Genomic DNA, 21,949 nt, shown 5'->3' with positions numbered 1-21,949 from the left:
CCAAGAGCTTGCTGAGTGTTGAGGTAAGCGAAATGGGCCTCAAGTTACTGATGCTGACGGCTGGCTTCCCTGGTTTGGGAATGGGGCTCACCACGGAGTGCTTCCATTCAGCGGGAATTTCGCCTGACAACCAAACCTTGTTAATTTCTTCAAGTAGCTGCATTTTCCCGTGTTCGTTAAGGTTGCGCAGCATCTGCCAGGTGATGCCATCCTTTCCTGGTGCGCTCTTGGCGTTGACGGATTCGAGAGCCATCACTAATTCTTGCATTGTGAAAGGCGACTCAACATCTTTGTCGGAAGTAGGTGCTGTGCGTTGATAAATTCTGGGGTCTGGTGGCACTGATGGCTGCGGGAAGAGCGTCTCTGCTGCCTTTTTTTCGAAGTCGGACGCCGAGTCGCCGGTCGCCAGCCTGACGTTTTTGACGGTGTTTCCAGTCTTGCGGTTGCCTGACATGGCCTTGTAAGTTTGTCAGAGCTTCCGCCCGCCAGTCCGTTCATTGAACGAGGCGCAGTGGTTGTGCCATCGCTCCCGAGAGAGCATTTTGGCGTAACGGCGCGCTTGTGCGGTCTTATTGCGCACCTTGACAAGGTCGACATGCCGTTTCCCCCTATCAAGGTAAACTCGATGCAGCTGGCTACGGGTGTCCCACAGGTTGAGAAGGTGCTTGTCGGGTGTAGGAAGGTGTTCATCCACTTCAATCTCTCTAGTGGCTTCCCGGGCAGCTCTGGAAAGCTTCTGAAGAAACGGGACGTTTTCGTCGTAAGCGTCAAAGCCGGATCGAAACCTGTCCCAGTCGACAGCTGCGGTCATCCGTTTTTTCCGCCCTGTGGCTCTTACTTCAAGTTCAATCCAGATCGGATAATGGTCGCTACCCATTCCGTCGGGACCGCACCTCCAGTCCTTTACAAGCCTGGACGTTGTCCAAGTCAGATCTGGTATAGTGTCGCGCTGCCTGGAGTGAAGTGCATGACGAGTAGGGTAGTCTGTGTCGTTGGCCAAGGTAAGTCCTGCCGCTTCGGCCTCTTCGTAAAGTCGGCGCCCCCTCTGTGATTCTTTGTCGTATCCCCAGCTCTTGTGTCGAGCGTTGAAGTCCCCCCCGGCCAGCAATCGGTCTTTGGGGTACCGATGTCGGAGTTCGCGTAACCAAGCGAAATTTGCAGTCTCCGAATTGCCCTTTCTGTAGCAGCTGCTCTCGGGACGTAGGTAGGCAGACACCAGGATGGTCTGGCGACCGCCGAGCTCACATCGCACGGCAACCACCTCTTGTATTCTGTTGCAGTACTTCCGAGTGTCGAGCTTGACGTGCGGAACATCTCTACGAATGAAGATTGCCGCCTGTGCTTCGACTACCTCGTCTGGCTGCTGACCTTGCTTCTTCTTGTTTGTCTGTGTGTGCACAATGGTAGGTTGAAAATGCCCTTCGTATCCCTGGATGCATGGATTAGTACCTCTTGTCTCCTGTAGTAGAAGGGCCACCGGTTGCCCTACGTGTCTGAAAAGTGCTCCAAGCTCGGCAGCGCAGGACTTGAGTGACCGGCAATTCCACTGCAGGACGTCTGGTGTCCGCGCAGCCGGTTTATTCTGGCTTATGGTGGGCTGGCTGGCCATGCTGTATTAGTACGGCTGTCACTTGGGCCTGCTGTTTTTGAAGGATTTCTCGAAGTTGTTTTATCTCCTCCTGCTGTGACTGGTGCATGTCGGTCCACTTCTGCATAGCTTGATTCGTTTGAATAGCTTGTGTTTGTGCTTGCGCTTGCAATCGCATGGACTGTGCCCTTGTTTCTTGAAGGAATTGTGTGACCCACGGAGGAGCTTCGTAAGCTAGGGGAAGTGCTTGCTGTGGCTGCTGCTCTTGTAGAGTCGTTTTCTGAGCAGTAGTAATTGCAGTTGTAGACTTGCCTGCTGACTTCTGTTTTTGTTGCGCGTCTGGGGGAGCGGTTACTAGGGCTCTCTTGGGCGATGGGGACTGCCTCGACTTCGCCTTGTCAATGCGCGCCCTTTCCTCCTTCCATTCTTTCAGTCGGTGCTGAAGAAACAGTTTTTGCTCGTTTCGCGCGTTGAGCTGTTCCTGGAACCTTGTACGGGTCACGTCTATGGAGCGCTGGATTTCCGAAAGTTGTTTCTCTAGGCGCGCCAGAGTGTTCTCGAAATCCCTAGTGCTGACTTCTGTTTCATTGTCCAGTTGTTTCAGCTCACTCTCGATTTCTCCCTTGCAACGCGAACTGAAGCCGGTGCTACAAGCCCGTCCCATGGGAAAGAAAGGGGCGGTGTTGATCACGTTTGCCTCGCGTCATCCACCTCGGTACGTGAAATACTGGGATTTTCTGAAACGAGTAAGCCCTTACGAGCCGCGATCCGTAGCGTGTTTTCGTTGTCACGGACCAGGCCACAAGCAGGATGTGTGCCCAAAGGAGAAGGCAGTGTGTTCGCAGTGCGGCTCCTCCCACGAGGAAACGCCAGACGCCTGCCCTCAGAAAGACAAAAAACACTGCGCCAACTGCGGGAAGGATGGTCATCTGGGAACCGACAAGAAGTGCCTAGCGCGTACGCTTTTCAATAAGAAAGTCAAGGAAGCGACGCAGGAACGTCAGTCACGCAGCAAAAGTCGACGGCGAAAGGTTTTCGCACCGTCTGCCAGCCGGGAAACCGACACACTAAACGGCACAAGCACGAGCCGAAAACCGCAACGCGGCCGCTCGCAACGCGCACCAAAAAGCAAGTTCTCGGAGCCCAGGGATAATAAGTCGCTGCCTCAAACTGACGCGTTGTCATACGCCACGGTAGCGTCCGGAGTCCAAATTTCAGCCAGCAAGCCGGGATCATCTAAAGAAATAATACTTACCGGCGCCAGGTTTCTAACCCACGGCTCTGCGGGCGGAACGCAAGGTGCACATCGCTCTAACCACTGCGCCACAAAGCCGACACAGAGTAGTCGGCCACAGGTGCACCCTCTCCCCCGCGTCCTCCTCGCCTTCTCTGCGCTCGCAACACCCTCTCTCGCCGCGTTTGGTTCGCGCGCAAGAACAGGTGGGGGCGCTCGCATCGCGCTCTCTCGCCGCGGTAGGTTCGCGCTTAAACCACATATGTCGTTCGCGCGCTCTCCGGTCGCTAACATCTGTGGCGTGATCGTGACGTCAACATCACGCGTTCGTGTGGTGGCGCGATTTCGCCCCTATAACACTCTCTCGCGAGGGGCATTGGATTGGATTCGATTGGATTGGCTTGGATTGGCTTGGCTTGGATTGCTTTGGATTTGGATTGGATTAAAGTGGATTGTGTTGGATTGTGTTGCGTCATAGACGCTAAACGTTGCGTCATAGCCGCGGCAGGGGGTTCACGGCACGTTTCACGTTTCACCATCGACTTCATCGACAATGTCTACGCTGGAAGACAACAATTACAACAACAACAACAACCAATACGTAATCCATACGACTTGCAGGCGCGCACCCCGCGGAAATGCTCTGCATTTGATCGTGCCCCTCGCGAGGGGGATGTTTCGAGACGCCGGGACCCCCGGCTGCTGCTGCGGCAGCCGGCGTCGGTGGTGGCACGAGTGCGACGCGCGTCGGTGGGGGTTCTTTCGGCGGGCTAGGCACTTTTAAGTGCGAATGCACTTTATAAGCGACCCCAAACCATCCACCGCCGGCGTCGGCGGCGGCGGCGGCGTCCGCAGTGCTCCTCTATATTTAAAAATGAAACAGCATCCGGCGCCAGGTTTCGATCCGAGGACTCTGCGGGCCGCAGCCCGACGCTCTACCGAATAAGCCACGGACCCGACGCTGATATCGGTGTCAGTAACGCGTCTTATATCTTTAACGCCGCTGCGCGCGTCCCCCTGCCCCTTCGCTCGCTCTTCCGCTCTCCTCGCTGGCTGCAGCTGCGCGCGCACCCCTCTCTCTCGCGCCCCCGCCTTCTCTCTCAGTCTCCCGTCGAGAGCGGGTCGTGCGATGGATAAATACCCCTCATAGCATCACCCCGTGCATTCGCACTTAACCATGTTCACCCTCGGGGAAATGCTTGGGAGTTTTTTTCTCTTGAGGGCGATCGGGAACGAGTAGTATAATCTGGGGTCTACACCCAGGCTGGTACCTTAAACTAGACCATCATATCCTCCTCTGGAAGCTGCATACATGGCCCTTGAAGATTCAAAAAACGTTTATTGAGGTAGCTCTCCGTTTCCGCTACCGCCTTCTGCCTCCTCCTTGTGACCGGTCTCTTCCCGGGAACACTTAACATTGGCGTATACGTTAGTGGCAGAGGAGACGCTGTTCGTTCTCTGCTGGTCGCTTTCCATTCCCTCCGGTGCGTCTTCCTCGAAGTGGTCGTCGCCATACTCGCCACCTTTCACCTGTGCATAAGGCAAGGGTGGGAACTCCATGGTTGGTTGCCCGCCGTGGTTTGAGTCCTGAGAACCTTGGTCACTGGGTTCAAGAGAAGCCGGCGCCACTTCCGGTGACAACGCCTCCCCCGTGCCTTCTGTCGCTTGTTCCGCTTCCGCTGTGTTCATGAGGAGATCAGACGCGTCGTCGCTCCCCACGGCCCCCGTCACCTTTGCATACGTCTTAACGCACTGTGCGTCTTCGTGTCCGAAGCATCGGCAAATAGAGCAGTGCGGCCCTTTAGAGTCTCGGAGAACGTGGCCGGTGGTGTGGCAGCGCAGTCACTGCATGGGACGCCCAAGGGCCACAACAAGGACCAGTTCACCTGCAATTCGCATCTGGTGGGGGAGATCGCCTACCTTCAACCTGGACTTCAGCTTGAGAAGCGTGGTGGGAGTCGTAGAACCCTTGTCACTCAGACCCTGCACGCGCCAGCGTTCCTTGGTACTTTCCGTCACCTTGCCGAACGCCGCAAACGCCGCATGAATGTCGCCGCATGAACAACAGCCAATGAATCTTTAACTTTACCTCCTGGTGTTGTGGGTCGATGACTAGGCAGCGACGTCCCTTCACTTGCACCTCATCGGCTGCTGCCATTCTTTTCGTCGCCTCGGGGCTGTTAAACGTGACAGCCCAGATGTGGTTTATCTGGTATGCCCCCAAGGCAACTACCTCGGAAAGCATACCACACTTGGCCAGCATGTCCCTGAAGTCTTTCACTCGAAAAGGTTCGTTCGTACGTCACCATGTAGAAAAACTGTGTTCTAAGCGATCCGTTCAGTTGGCAGAGACGGCAAAATAATCTGGTACTCTGCCTTATCGCTAACTTCCATCCTGTTTCCGCGCCTTGACAGCGCCGCTATTGCCGCCCTTTGGAGCACATGACCCTACGTCCTTCCACTGTGGTGGCCGAAGCTAGAATCCTTGCGCTACGACCATGAGTGAGTACCCGAGGGTCAAATGGCTTACTGCTTCGTCCGTAACGGTGCGGAGTACCTTAGGATCTTGCCATCAAGTGACGCACCTTGCCATCAAGGGGAAATCAAGAGGAATTCGGTTTGAGCCGTGAGTTGCAGTTTCATTTAGGGAATAATCAAGTGCAAGTAACGGCTCAAATCGAATGATGGTCGGGAGCAAATCGGATGTCACTTGGGGCGCAACTTGGAAGTCATTTCAAGTCCCCGCACTCCGCACCCCCGCCATCATTAACGGAATGGAGATGCTGCCATTTTTCTGCATACGTAGTAGGTAACGTGTTGCCTAACGAGTAAATTAGCTGTACCCCTTCCTGTATGAAAGGTGCGGGCAACGCATGAATTTTTGTCTGTTTCCCAGCATCCTGAAAGTGGGTGTGTGGATTATATGCAGGGGCGGGTTATATGCGCAAAAATACGATAGGTGCTTCAAAAGAAGAGCCCGATGAAGATAATAACACAATTGAGGCGCAGCTAGAAACTACAGCCTCGAGAGCGGTGGTGTCTCAGAAATAAAATTTGAGTGCATTGAAATTATTTTATGTGCGCGAGTACTGAAAAAATAACCCTGTCGTACACTAAAAGAGGCTCGGCTGCTGTAATGTATCTAATTAAACTGGAATCATTAATTCTATGCTTTCCTATAATCTCTATAAAAACGTATAGATTTTTTCGCCGGAAAAAAGCACTGTGGTTCCAAAACACAAGACATGTCGTTTTAATCATCATACATTCCCTTCGGCCTCGAACCTTCCGACACTTCCAAAGCATCAAAAGAGGGCCTTTTCTTTACCTTTGCTCGTGTGAAGTGCCCCAATCACTCTAAATGCTCACCTGTGGCGTCATTTGGCCATTATTCGTTAATTGCACGGTGTAAAAACTGGTCAATGTGCTAGCACCTACTAGCACCAGAATAGCGATGACTTTGCAGTGAACGGTTGCAGTACAGCAGGAATCATTCGTTACCCAGGAGCCGCAGTGCTGAAGCTCAGGGAGAACAACAATCATACCGCAAGAAACTACAGCGCTTTGCAAGCACATGAATTCATTGAAAACGAAGCAGAAGGCCCAGCATGTTTTTTCACTGTTAGCTCGCATTTAGAACTTAAAACAAATCTTCAACAAAATATTCGTTCTGGTAAAGCTGCGGTACGGCACACAACAACCTGCGGCCAAAAAAAACGCTTGTTCAAAGTGACACTGAAAATTTGTCTTACATAGGAGCTAAGTAACAGTACGCCGTTACCAATAAAACGGTTTAGGCTATAGCTCTGCTGAAGGTGTTAGTACCCACCTGTTGAAAAACCCGTTAAATACATGCCTAAGCGCGCAGTAATTGTCAAAATTTATACAGCAAAGGTAATCGTGCTTCAAAGAAAAGTATTTTCGAAAAATACCATTCTCCCGACCTCACAACGTTGACACTTCGCTTGAGTAAGCACGGAGTAACACTTGCATTTCACCTAGAGTGCCACATTCACTGTGCGCGTTTTCATGCTCATTCGCAATAATGACTTCTTCAGAAATCTATGAACTTGTTTCTATTATTTCAAAAACTATGCTAGTCTTCACTCAAACAGCTCTTTGCCCGATATACATGCAAGCTGAAGGAAAGAACGCTTCAAAGACAATTCAAACGCAGTCTTTAAAACTGCCCGTAAAATTTTGATTGATAATGTTACAGTCAAACCTGGATGTAACAAACCTCTATGTAACGAGTTTCTGGATTTAACAAAGTTTTGCTTTTCCCCGTTTCCAGCCCCATGGAAACCTATGTGTTTGAGACCACTGCGTAGCGAAGGCGTTGCGACGGCTAGCCTGGATGTAACAAATTCGCTGCACTGATGGTCCTTTGTTTTTTGCACATATTGAAAAATTCGCCAAAGAAATGCACTAGTTGAGTGAATTTCGCCCGCACCATAAAACGCCGTGCATTTCCAGGATTGATTGCGATGTCGATTCGAGAGTTTTGAGGTCGTGGGTCTGCTTGTCAGCGTGTATATTAGCGCGTATATTAGCGCGTATCCAGTGGTACCTGTGGTTTCGGTTCGTTGGTGATTACTTTTGCTGTCAGAAAACAAAGTTTTGTCCTTTGAAGTCAACCTCGCCACTTTAAGTGCAGTCTCCGGTGGCGAGAAAGATAATGTCACCGCTCAGTACAGTATTCCAGCGAGCGCCCCCTCACCTATTTTTATTGCGGAAAAGAGCATCAAGTAGTTCGCAAAAACGAGCCATCTGAGCATAAGCTTGGTTCTTGAAACCCTTTACACGGCCACAGGATTGATGTGCACGGGGTACGCTCCTTGGGCGCTTTGATCCTGCGGCCCTGGTCGTAACGACTTCGAAAAGTGTAAAAAAATGGCAGCATCTCCACTCCGTTAATGATGGCGAAGGTGCGGAGTGCGGGGACTTGAAATGACTGCCAAGTTGCGCCCCAAGTGACATCCGATTTGCTCCCGACCATCATTCGATTTGAGCCGTTACTTGCACTTGATTATTCCCTAAATGACACTGCAACTCACGGCTCAAACCAAATTTCTCTTGATTTTCCCTTGATGGCAAGGTGCGTCACTTGATGGCAAGATCCTAAGGTACTCCGCACCGTTACAGACGAAGCAGTAAGCCATTTGACCCTCGGGTACTCACTCACGGTCGTAGCGCAAGGATTCTAGCTTCGGCCACCACAGTGGAAAGACGTAGGGTCATGTGATCCAAAGGGCGGCAATAGCGGCGCTGTCAAGGCGCGGAAACAGAATGGAAGTTAGCGATAAGGAAGAGTACCAGATTATTTTGCCGTCTCTGCCAATCAAACGGATCGCTTAGAACACAGTTTTTCTACATGGTGACGTACGAGCTCGACCTTTTCGAGTGGAAGACTTCAGGGACATGCTGGCCAAGTGTGGTATGCTTTCCGAGGTAGTTTCCTTGGGGGAATACCAGATAAACCACATCTGGGCTGTTAAGTTTAACAGCCCCGAGGCGACGAAAAGGATGGCAGCAGCCGATGAGGTGCAAGTGAAGGGACGTCGCTGCCTAGTCATCGACCCGCAACACCAGGAGGTAAAGTTAAAGATTCATTGGCTGTTGTTCATGCGGCGACATTCATGCGGCGTTTGCGGCGTTCGGCAAGGTGACGGAAATTACCAAGGAACGCTGGTGGGTGCAGGGCCTGAGTGACAAGGGTTCTACGACTGGCACCACGCTTCTCAAGCTGAAGTCCAGGTTGAAGGTAGGCGATCTCCCCCACCAGATTCGAATTGCAGGTGAACTGGTCCTTGTTGTGGCCCTTGGGCGTCCCATGCAGTGCCTGCGCTGCCACACCACCGGCCACGTTCTCCGAGACTGTAAAGTGCCGCGCTGCTCTATTTGCCGATGCTTCGGACACGAAGACGCACAGTGCGTTAAGACGTATGCAAAGGTGACGGGGGCCGTGGGGAGCGACGACGCGTCTGATCTCCTCATGAACACAGCGGAAGCGGAACAAGCGACAGAAGGCGCGGGGGAGACGTTGTCACGGGAAGTGGCGCCGGCTTCTCTTGAACCCAGTGACCAAGGTTCCCAGGACTCAAACCACGGCGGGCAAGCAACCATGGAGTTCGCACCCTTGCCTTATGCACAGGTGAAAGGTGGCGAGTATGGCGACGACCACTTCGAGGAAGACGCACCGGAGGGAATGGAAAGCGACCAGCAGAGAACGAACAGCGTCTCCTCTGCCACTAACGTATACGCCAATGCTAAGCGTTCCCGGGAAGAGACCGGTCACAAGGAGGAGGCAGAAGGCGGTAGCGGAAACGGAGAGCTACCTCAATAAACGTTTTTTAAATCTTCAAGGGCCATGTATGCAGCTTCCAGAGGAGAATATGATGGTCTAGTTTAAGGTACCAGCCTGGGTGTAGACCCCAGATTACACTACTCGTTCCAGATCACCCTCAAGAGAAAAAGTGCCTAGCCCGCCGAAAGAACCCCCACGGACGCGCGTCGCACTCGTGCCACCACCGACGCCGGCTGCCGCAGCAGCAGCCGGGGATCCCGGCGTCTCGAAACATCCCCCTCGCGAGGGGCACGATCAAATGCAGAGCATTTCCACGGGGTGCGCGCCTGCAAGTCGTATGGATTACGTATTGGTTGTTGTTGTTGTTGTAATTGTTGTCTTCCAGCGTAGACATTGTCGATGAAGTCGATGGTGAAGCGTGAAACGTGCCGTGAACCCCCTACCCAATCCAATCGAATCCAATCCAATGCCCCTCGCGAGAGAGTGTTATAGCGCCGAAATCGCGCCACCACACGAACGCGTGATGTTGACGTCACGATCACGCCACAGATGTTAGCGGCCGGAGAGCGCACGAACGACATATGTGGTTTAAGCGCGAACCGACCGCGGCGAGAGAGCGCGATGCGAGCGCCCCCACCGGTTCTTGCGCGCGAACCGAACGCGGCGAGAGAGGGTGTTGCGAGCGCAGAGAAGGCGAGGAGGACGCGGGGGAGAGGGCGCACCTGTGGCCGACGGTTGAATGAGTCAAGGATATAAGGCGCGTTCGTAACCTTCTACTCTGTGTCGGCTTTGTGGCGCAGTGGTTAGAGCGACGTGCACCTTGCGTTCCGCCCGCAGAGTCGTGGGATCGAAACCTGGCGCCGGTAAGTATTATTTCTTTATATAGTGTAGGGGGAGCGATGCGGACTACGAGCGATGCGGACTACGGACGCCAACGCGGGTGACATCGTGAGTTACTGAAATGCTCTGCATTTAAAAGGCAGCTGTGGTGCGGCGTTCGACCTTGCGACAGCGTCCAGCCGTAGTGCCTGGCCGCAAGCCGCAGGACACAATGCCAGCGCAACCTCAGCCACTTGGAGGCCCAACCGTGGAGGGACACACCTAGGGACGGGGAGACGGGAACGGTATGCGCCATGCTCCCGATTTCTAGCTGCCCATTCCTTTCCTAAATGCCTGCTGGGTGACCTTTAACCTTTTCTACGCTAAATGTGCGGGCGCTCGCAGCCAAGAGGAAGCAATGTCAGGTGTATTGCCTGCTTACAGAGCAGGACCTAGACGTACTGGCGGTGCAGGAGACAAAAGTCGAGGGGGAGGACGAGACCGGGGGCATGGTGCAGAGGTTCACGGCTAGCTACTGTGCGTGTATTCGTCATGCCGTTGGACACTCCGGTAGCTGCCTGCTTTTTGTGAAAAAGCGGTTAGGTCTGTGAGTAGAAAATGTCCCATCGTGTTCGTCTGTTCGCTTGGTTGTGTGCGATTTCATATTTAATAGCGTCGAGTGGCGGGTCATTTGTGTGTATGCGCCTAACGGGGGGGAGGACAGACGGATTTTTTCCAAAATATCCGTCAGTGCCTCACTATCGAGAGGCAAGTTATCTTGATAGGGGAGTTTAACTGTGTGTTATCTCCGCAGGATGAAACGACCAGTAGTCCTTATAAGGACGCAAGCACCGAATTGCTGGTAGAAATCGTCGATGAATTTGGTTTATTAGACGTGGCGGAATGCCTCGAGAGTGGTCGAGACGTGAGTTTCACCCACCTTCAGGGTACTAGTCCCGCAAGGCTGGACAGAATATACGCGTCACTTGATTTAATTCCGAAATTCCAAGGTTACAGAGTACACCCAGTGTCGTTTTCTGACCACTACATGGTTAAGGGTAGCGTTGAGCCAAGAAGGCAAGAGACTGCTTTCTCGTGGAACCCTTGGAAATTCAAATGCTAAACTCCTAAACGACAAAATGTGTATTGATGCAGTTAAGAAAAAATATAAGAGATTGAAAATGAAGACGGTACACTTGGGGAACAATCTCAATTAGGTAAAGAAGCCATAAAAATTATAGCCATAGAAAGATCCACCTGCATAAGGCACGAAGAAAAAATAAAGGAAAGAATATTACGCGAGGATTGAAAGATAATAAATTTGAAAGAAGGAAAAACACTTGGGTTGTTTACAGAGGACATACGCAAACTCAAACAACAACTAGAGATACTAGGCAAAGAACGCTACCGCGGGCCACTCGTTCGAGCTAGAGCCGAGCGATTAGCAGTGGGAGTGACGTCAACCAAACGGGCGCTTGGAATCGAAAAGGCACGAGCTCGACGAAATTGAATGGAATGGATGCGCGTCCACTGATATAGACGACATCCACCAGTTTTTCTTTGAATCTTAATAGTCTTTGTTTGCGTACCGACCGCGTTATGTGGAAGGCTTTATAAAAGATCACCTCAGCCGTATGCCAAGCCATGAGGATGAAATTAAAGATAACTTAGAACAACCCATATCTGCCGCAGAAGTCGTCAGCAATTGATAATTTAAACACAGGGAAGTCTTCCGGTCCTGACGGGTTCAGCGCTGCCTTTTATAGGTTCGTCAAAAAGGACGTATCACCGGTTTTAACGGCGATGTTTTGGGAAGCATTTCGTCTAAAATACCTTCCAACGTTGTTTACGTCTTACCACACAGTTCATATACCGAAAACCACGTTTTCGTCTTACCACACGGTTCTGATACCAAAAACGGAAGAAACTGAAAAACTAAAGTTTGTAACGGCGTACCGGCCAATCGCTTTGTCGAACGTTGATTACAAAATATTGATGAAGGTGCTAGTGCAGAGGTTACAAACTGTGATCACACTTCTTGTAAGGCCACAGCAGACGTGCGGCATCAAAGGACGCACAATCACAACGAATATACACACGGCGAAATGTGTGCTTGAGTGGTGTGACGCCGCTGGAGGCACCGTCGCGCTTCTCCAGCTTGACCTTGAAAATGCGTTTGATTGCGTGTCTCACGATATTGTTTTCTGTTCTTGACCATGTAAATGTGGGATCTGTCATTAGTTAGGGTGTTGGCCTGGCGTACCGAAGGTGCACCACGTGGTTGTTTGTGAATAATTCACTGGGAGCGCCCATCAGCGTGCAACGTTCGGTGCGTCAGAGGTGCCCCTCAGCCCTCTACTTTTTTGTATTTACATACAAACGTTGTTTTGCCATCACACAAAACAACCAGGTTCAAGGATTTCGTGTGCACTATTCTGAAGTCAAGCTTCTCGCTTATGCGGATGAAGTTGGAGTTTTCTGTTGAGACAAGGAAAGTGTCACTTTTGCCGTAGAAATCGTGAAACGGTTCGGTGTTCGAAGTCTCTCTTCGAAACGGTTCGAAGTCTCTCTTCTTTAAACTACACACGGGCACGCTTTCAGTTGCAACATGGATGGAGGACAAGGGGATTTCTATGCCATGGGGAACTGACTGCTCTGTTTGCAAACAACCGGAAATGGTGGAGCATGTCTTTCTTCATTGTTAGGAAGCAGTGTTTCTATGTGATGACCTCCAAAGGACACTTCGAAAGGACTTTGCACTGAACCACCATGGAATACGGTTTTTATCTATAGAGAGAGAGGATGGGGTGCCGTACGATCTCGTCATGTTGTTGGGCCTGCACACTATTTGGCGGTCGCGCATGGCATGGCTCAACTGTGATGTAGACGAGCGGCCGACACGACAATATTTCCTCGACACTGTTTCCCAGTTCATTCAAATTCAGAGAGCGAAGTTTTCTGTTTCTGAGTGTTTGCCAAAGGTGGAACCCCTCGCTATGCTTAGGTAATTTTAAATGACAACGCCAGTCCACCATAGCCTGGCGGCCTTTTTGTAGATTGTCGGTTTTCTGTTGTACCTTTATGTTGTGTTGCACTGTCGAAGACCAGCAATAAAGAAAAGAAAACGGTCGTAGCGCAAGGGGTAAGACGACAGAAACTACCTATGTCTGGTCTACCAGACACAGGCTCGAATCCTGCCGGTGCCTGTGCGATTTTTTGCAATTGTAAATGCTATGCGCACAGACGCGGATGGACATTGTGTGGTCCTAAGGTACTCCGCCCTTTAAAGGCAAAACGTTTGTGAATAAGGGGGGCCAGTGACCCCACTTCTTTTGAGCACCGTACAGTGCCTAAGCTGAGTCTTTCGCAGTAAAATGAGTGCTTCACTGAGGAGTTCACCTTCACTAATGCCCAGAGTTTTCGTTTTTTTTATTGACGCGACCCTCAACTCGAAACGTGCACGTAACAAAAACATTGACGATTTTTGTCTGCTTCGTTATGACCAGGTTAAATTGTAATACCTTTTTTATGTTAGATGTAGTAGTGTTGTCCCAGAAAACAAACCAGTCAAACATATGGAACAGGAAATAGCATATCACGCGCTGTAATAACCTTTAGGGGCAGCAAGTGCATTATACGCTGAATGACGCCAATAATTAGGAAGAGTTTCCCGCATGTCTGATCAACGTGGGGTAAATAGGATACAGCATAGAACAATGATTCCTGCATATTTATTCGCTGTACCAATGAAAAGCAGTGTTGAGGGCTTTGCTATAAATTTCAGATAAAAATTCACCATTTTTCTGCTTTGCTTCTTTTTAGTGACCTTGCAGTTGACCACGGTGAGAGCGAACGTGAAGTGTAATGAAGGCGTGCAGTCAATCGGTGTATGCGATAGGAAAACCGACAAATGCTGCTGTCATCCGTGTATATGATACTGACATGAAGCCAAAGATGCCGCTGTCGTCTTGAAGGAAATAATTGGCTCCAATGCAAGCTGTGAAGGTGGTTGGAAAGCAAACCTTTGAATGACCCCCACAAGCACTCCACATGCGACGTCACTTGAATTCGCACAAGTGGCTCTAGAAAAAGTGAAATAAGAGATTCTTCCAGCTGTTACCTTGGATTCGCGGGGTGCCGTCCCGAACACAGCACGGCCATGGCCGTGCGCGAGCGGCGGGCGCCGCCGCTGTATCCCGACCAAGCGTCGAACGAAACAAAACCAAGACAGAGAGAGAAAAAACATCTTTATTTGTCCTGCAAACGCGACGCGGCCTCACGTCGTGTCAGCCGGCCACTCGGCTACCGTCACCTACTCATGCCTACCCCCGGGTGGGGGTGACACTTTCGGGCGTTGAAGCTCGAGGGCGTCCGACACTTGCTGGACGGCCATGTGTTGTATTACGTTGTCTTTGCACGCCGCCGCACTGACAAGGTACGGCGGGAACGTCTCTGCTGCACTGGCCTCGCTCGGGTGTCTTCTGCAGTCCCACAGGATGTGGGCCGCCGTGGCCCTGTCCTTCTTGCACATCACTCACACATCACGGGGGTACACCTCCGGGCATATGTGTTTAGCTATTACTGGCGTCGTGCGCTGATAACAAAACCAAGAGGAGCGTCTTTCGAAGGGTGAAACAGCGGAACCTAGCCATTCTATTATGCTAGCTCGGGGCTACACAACCGCGTGACGCAAGCGCAGACACGTTAAACAATCCGGCATGTTAGCTTAGTGATTCCCATTTATACAGACTTACACTAAATAGTTTTGTAGGTTTGAGAATAGCGAGAAAGCTGACGGAACATTTATTGTTGCTGTTTATCAGAACCAATTGCTCCATTCTTTTGCAATACAGTGGAACACCGCTAATAAGCACCCTGAGTTACGCCGACCGGCTTCTTGCGAGGGATCGCCGGGGTCCCGTCAAACTCCCTATAGGAATAATGCATTACCAACCGCAATGATATCACGCTCCTGTGCACGCGGTGCGCTTCATACGTCAGGCCCTGGCGCGGATAAACCGACATTTTCCCCATATTTTACACCACTTCGCTGCCTCGTCCCGAACTTTCTTTATTGGGAACACCCGTACGTTTGACACTGCTTGATATGCAAACGTCCGCATGTGGGCCAGGCCACTTGCGGAACAGACGCAAGCAAACAGGCCGGTACTCGTGAGCGGCAGTTAACCTTCCACTGCCCCACTGAGCAATATTCCGCCAACGCGTCAACCGCGAGAAGTCGAAGTTCAGGTGACAGGTGGAGCGTGAATTTGAAGCTCCCATCGAGGCTCCGACGAATGTGTAAACCCATACGTCGCAACACCACGGCGATGGCCGAATACCACTTTACCCACCCGCTCGTTCCAAGTTTCTTTTTTTCACAACCCTCTCTTCATATACCTCTGCTCTGCATTTTGCATCCTCCATGGCTCTCTGCTTATTAGTGTCTTTCAAAGCCGCGTTGTCACTCCACTTCTTTGCAAGGGTGCCTCAATTTGGGCGCTGCCGCAAGGGTGGAGACACGCCGTTGGCACCACCATTTTGGTGAATCACTGCCCCCACAGCCAGTCACTGTAGCGAGACCGAGTTATTATGTTCGCCGTAACAGCGTTTACTAGCAAAATGTGAATAATATCATTCATTTCGCATTGCTGGGTGTCATGGAAAACGAAACATTTATGTTTTAAGCACTTTGACCCAACAGCGAGGGCACGGGACCACTCAAAAGGTGTCTCAACCCTGTAAACAGGATGCTGTTCTTTTTTATTTCATCTCCACCTTGTACCATCATTCGCTTCGCTTACCATTGGCAGTTTCACACTCGCTTTCCCCCTCCACATTTGCTTGACCAAGTCGGCCTTACTCGCTTGACAAGGCCCATGCTACCCAGAAAAAAAATTGGCTCTAATACACGCTGAGCAGTCGGTTGGAAAGCAAAGCTTTAAATGACAGCCACAATAATTACCCATGCGAAGTAACTTTAATTCACAGCCGTGGCTCAAGAAAGACTGAAAACTGTGATTCGACAAGCCGTTACCTGGAATTCGCGGTGGCGATATCCTGAACGCAGCAACGTCGGCCACGGCCGGGCTCGAGAGGCGTACGCCACCGCTGTAGCACGGCCGTGCGCCAGCAGAGAGAAAACGGAGATGTGCGTCTTTTAAAGGGTGACACAGCGGAATCTAGTTATCGTAATGTGCTAACTCGTGTCTACCCCACAGCGCGACACAAGCGCAGACAACTAAAGAATTGAGCATGTAAGTTTATTGAGTCCCATTTATACCGAATTAAAATAGTTAATTTAGTAGGTTTGATAATGGCCCGAAAGCGGATGGAACTTTTATAATCGCTAGTTATAAGAACCAGGTGCTCCATTCTCCTCATGTAATGGCCTAGTAGTACACAACCGAATCGGTATTCATCAATTTAGAAAACCGAGTACCATTCGTGGCAAGCAGTGCACAAACGGTGGCGTTTCTCGAGTGGTCAGATTTCTACATGTTTTCTGTACGTTTTGTTTTCCCGCCCTACAAACCAATCCTGAACGTATCTGTGCCGTACGACCACTTAATTCCGCCCAGTGCGGGTTAACCAGGAGAACTGCCAAACAAGTTACTCAAGCCTCACAGGCTCACAACTACTGCCGCTAAAGCAAACGACAAATCCTCCCCGCGGATGCGACCGCGGCTGTGAACAGCGCGCGGGAAACGCTGGGTAACCATTCGCCGCGCCATATTTAATCTGCTCCTTGAGCGAAAACCACCCTGCCCCACCCAAGTCGCGTTAGGAGTTACTTGTACCGCATGCCATGGAGGAAACGTTGGCTTGTATAGGTAGAGAGCTTTGCATTAAAAGAGCTAGGCGAGGCGCCGTAGGGCTATAAATAGCTCCGGACTGCGCGGACCTCCGTTGCGCCCGGGGGATGGCTGGCGGCCTAGCTCAACGCTGCGGCGGTAAGGGGGCACAAAGGCGTCTCTTTTAGCTCAAACTTGCGTTTTCAGCTAAAGCTTGGGAAATAACGCGACAACACGATAAATATAGTAGTTTAAATAGGTTCTTAACCCACCTTTCGCATGAGACCGTCTACTAGGCCTATATTTACCCGCCCCCCGGTCATACGACACCCCGGTCATACGACGCTTCTGCGCGGTACTTGAAAGTCTTATTATCGGGGTTCAACTGTACCTCTTCAAACAAAATCTCAGTGGGGTTCAGCAATACCGAAAACGCAGTCTCATTCGGTTCAAGCAGTGGGCAAAAGGTGGCGTTTCTCTAGCGGCTAGATGTTCATAAGTTGTCTCTACATTTTGTTTTCCCCTCTGCAAACAAATCCTTATCGTATCTTTGCCGTATGACTGCTTAATTCTGTAGGGTCCGTATTACGGAGGAGGGGCAGAGGGACTCTCAGACACGGTAATCAAGCCGTGCAGTTTAAGCGCGCCAGGGACGTGAAGCTGCGCCAGAACTGGCCCAAGACCGTAGCTAAAGCAGACGACAAAGCCGATGGAAGAGTCCTCCGACGCACCAGCCAGGGTGAGCACGGAGAACGCTGTGTAATAGCGCCCTACAGCAGCGCCGTATACACTCTGCTCCGTGAGTGAATTGCGCCCTCTGCCATCCCCTGTCGCGTTGGTAGTTCCTTGTCCGGAACGCCATGAAAGAACCTTTGGCTGGTACAGGTAGACAGCTTTGCTTTATAAGGGCCCTAATTTGGCCGGGATGTCAAGCGCGCTATCGCTACATAAGCGTTCTGTTCTTTCCGTCTTTATATGTGAAGTCTTGCCACTATTCAAGAGAGCTTGAACGTAACCTTCAAAATCAGCCCTACTCATCATGTGCTAGCGGGCACGAGGCGACCGGTTCAGTCAACTCCAGATCCGATTGCGACCATAAAGGGTACTGTCGTTCCGACAGTGGAAACGCTCCGAATTTTGGGAATTTCCTACCACCATAATGGAAGCGGAGCAGAAATGCTTCCTAGGCTTCAACAGACTGTGGCCCAACTGACTCATTTTATTCAACTTGTGTGCTCCCGCCTTCATGGAAACAAAGAAGCATGCACGCGCAAAATTCTTCAGGGCATGCTGATCAGCCGAATCGCCTATGGGACGCCCTACATGGCCCGCAAGGCCAAAGAAACCAACAAGATCGATATAATTATTCGCAATGCCAAGAAAACAGCTCTTGGCCTACCACTATTCACATCAACTTACCGCCTCCTCCTGCTGAGCTTGCAAAACACTATAACTTTCTTGAGCGCAGTAAAGAGAACACAGGACGAGGGATACCAGAACGAGCGCTACTTAGTCTGAGGGAACACCCTAAAACCACCCTCCTTGTCCGATTGTACGACGCACATGTATTCCTGTGTTCTCTTTACTGCGCTCAATAAAGTTATCATGGATTACCAACTGGCAAGTACCCACACGTTGCATAACACTCTGGCGGAACTAAAAATTGAAGCCCACACCAACAGTCAGCCTCGACGGCTTCGACTAACTGTACAGGGCGATATGTGCTAAACACTTTGGGCTACTCCCTTCCACCAACAATCGACACCTTGCAGCGCAGGACACCGATCCAACGAGCTGCCATACGGCTGCCTTCAGTTCAAAGCACATACACCCTATCACAATGCTGGTCGCAGGCGACACCACCCACGGCTTTTTAAAACCAGATATGCCACGGACCGCGATGGATGCTACACGAACGCCGCGGGCTATTTCTTCCGACATGCACATGTGGCTGCGGTAGCCACGGTGGGTGGTAGCACACTGGCAACAGCAACATTTCATACTGGCTCTGCAAGTACAGCTGAAGAAGCGGCCATCCTATTAGCGATGGTGCACGCCCCGACGTCCAACATTTCCGTGCTCACCGAATCACAAACAGCCTTCCGATGGTTTGCATCGGGAAACATCACCGGCCTTGCAGCTACCTACCTCCAAAAGTGACTTAACTGCCTCACATCCGCATTGTATGAATTTCAGCCCATACGACCTTAACTGGAAATGCGGTGGCGCATGCCACTGCTCGCAACCTTACCCACCGGCCATTCTCAGAAGGGGAAGAAGAGAACCCAGTTAGCATTCCTCAGGTCCTGAACCCACTCTCACAGAACTACTCCGACATCCTTAATGCGTACACAGCTTCCGGCAGGGCTCTACCACCCCCACCTTCATCCCTACGTGTGGCCAACGCACACATTTTGCGACGACTCTAGACCGATGCTTACCACCACCACACCTTCCTCCATTGGATTTCCCCAACCGCATACCGCCCAACTGCTCACACTATCTCGGCAACCCAAATACAACTCATTTGGTTTGGACCTGCCGGACAACCCCCCACCGCCACAACCACACACCCTTGAGCAGTGGGAGAGCTTCCTGCGCATTGGCCAGCTCGCGGATCGGCAGTTTCTTGCGACGCACGCCCGGGCGGCCGCAGCACAGCGTGGACTACCAGACTAGGATGTCCACCGAGCGCTTACGGTAGCACTCAATGCGATAATAAAAAACGGTTTCCACTCCACTAAAACGACAGTTCATTAAGTACCAGGCCTACATATGTTATGGGCGCAAACGTGTCGGAGGCCTGTTGTCGACGCAGCGATGTAGTGTTTGCGATGTGCTGTTGCTATAGAGCGCAACTGGACTTAATGCCACAGTCGACGAAGTTGTGCGTGGATGGTTGGTCTCGGGGTCGCTGTTGACCTGTAGAGGCGGCGCGTTGTTCCGGAAACATTGCCGTTGAGGGGGTCTTGAAAGTGTAGTAACTGTGCACTGGAGCTGCGCGAATATACTTGCGCGCCGTTGCTGGTGCCTCTGAAACGCAGGTTTGTGGCGGGTCAATGAAGCTGGACCGATGCATCGTCAATGGGCTGCTATCCATGCTTGTGTGGCGACGTTGGGGCCCTTGCCTCTGCCACTCCGGCATTGGTTCGCCAGAACTGTGTCTCATCATCAGGCTCATCCTTAGATGTCTTCACATCCCTCTTATATCTCGAGCTTTCTGCTTAAATAATATGTTTGTATCGTCGTGGTACTTCGGGACGGGACTCTCTTGAATTTTCTGGAGGCGGTGATCCTTTATTGAAGATTGCGGCGGCATTTATTCTGGGGCGCCTCATGATTAGGCGGTTTCTTTGCGGGAAAAGATGTAATGCGCACCCCCTTCCTTTGTTATCCTCTTGTGCATGACCTCGGGCTATTTGTGATGTTTGGGTTTTCATGGCACAAGGCCGACTGAAGGCAAAGAGCGCCAAAGGATAGTAAGTTCATTCGAGTGACATGACTGCGAAAAACATTTTAGTAAAATCAAACGTAAAATAAACAACAGTCAGTGAAGAAGACTCGTATAAGGTGCCAGGGTGTCATAATGCATGCTAAAAACGACATGTAAAAATTTGACATCAGTAACAAACCTTAAAGCCCGCTTGGTGGAAAATATAAGCTCGCTTTCAAAAACGTATGATGGGTGTAGTGGGATGTATTGTCCGCATAGTTGTGGGAAGAGTTTGCGTTGCGTTGTGTCAAGTGCTTTGCAGTGGTTGCTTATGTGGATTACGAATAGGCCCTCTCTAAACACTACACACTACCTATTCGTAATAGAAACAACCTATCCGGAACCTTCCCAATGTAACTTCAGTGCGTCTGGTGCATGTCAGTTTTGTTTTGTCCCAATTGTGGCGTTATTACATGTAGTTTGTTGTCTGTATGTTCACTCCAGTGTGTTTGCCATGTTTGACGAATGTGTTGTCTTATATGTGGCCTAAAGTCTGTATTTGGTACCATTGTTACGTCTATAATGCTTCTTAGTGCAGCATCAGTGGTGCCATCGTCTTCCAACTCGTTTCTAGTGATCCAGTTTGTCCTGTGACCCAGCACAAGACCAGTTTATGGGTTTGTTTATATACAGACATAATGGTGTTGAAAACGATCATAACTATTTGGTTTTTTCGGGCTTGTGGGATTAGAGTGCACGAAAATCACTCAAGAAATCTGTATAGCGATGGAATTCGAAACTTGATATTCAAGAATGTGTTGTACAATGAGTAAAATCTATAGGCTTCTGCTGAGAAAACGCTGGTGTGTACGCTGATGGTTCTGGAGGCAATAATGTTCGTACTATGAGCCGCGGAAGACAAAATAGTGGAGGTTTTAGAAGCATCACTGCAAAATTTGGCGCACGGAAATTTATATTGCAGATACGGAAAGTACTGCAATGTTACAATTCATGGTACCGAAGTTTTATCAAATTTTATAATAGAAAAGTCACAAGACACAGAGTGAACTTGTCAAGGTGGTTAAATAAATAAAAAAGAGGATCTGTGCACACCTAAAAACGACTCATTAACGTCAGAAGCTTCTTCTCTCACTCTAAGCGCAAAGGGTGAAGGAACGAACGGGTGATGTAAAAGCAGTGGAGATCTGAATGCATATATAAAGACAGAAATAAAATATAGGCAATTCATCAGTAAATTTTTAACAGCATAAAGCAAGCCATTTACGAGCGTTGGTTCTCAAGGCACCACTTCTTGTGTTCAACGCACAGACTTTGCAGTGGGCTAGTGCGGATAGCACCCGACGCAAGACCAACCCCCAAGTGTAGCACTGGCTCAAGCATTCGTAACGCTGTTTTAGTCGCGGACCCATACACCACACTGCCATAGTACAAACGAGACTCAACCAAAGCAATATGCAGGCGCAGCAGGAGGTCTGTGTGGGTATCATTTTATTGGTGGAAAAAAACCTTCAGAATACTTATTATTTCCAGACATTTATGTATAGGTTCCTCCCTGTGAGGGATATTTGTGGGTTTTTGGTCAAACACAGCTCCTAAAAACTTCTGCTCCTTGTTCACAGGTATCGACATGCCATTAAGAGTAACGTGTATGTACGGATGGGCCACACGCGTCCTCGATAACATAACGCAAGAGCTTTTTACAGACTTGCGTTTATACCAATCCTTGTCTCCCCATCCGTCAAGTGTTTTGACC

Source organism: Haemaphysalis longicornis, unplaced genomic scaffold (assembly GCF_048455015.1).
Source record: "Haemaphysalis longicornis isolate Haplotype H1 unplaced genomic scaffold, Haemaphysalis longicornis Haplotype H1 scaffold_7, whole genome shotgun sequence".
Classification (NCBI taxonomy): Eukaryota; Metazoa; Arthropoda; class Arachnida; order Ixodida; family Ixodidae; genus Haemaphysalis; species Haemaphysalis longicornis.
Note: the sequence above shows the minus strand (reverse complement) of the source record.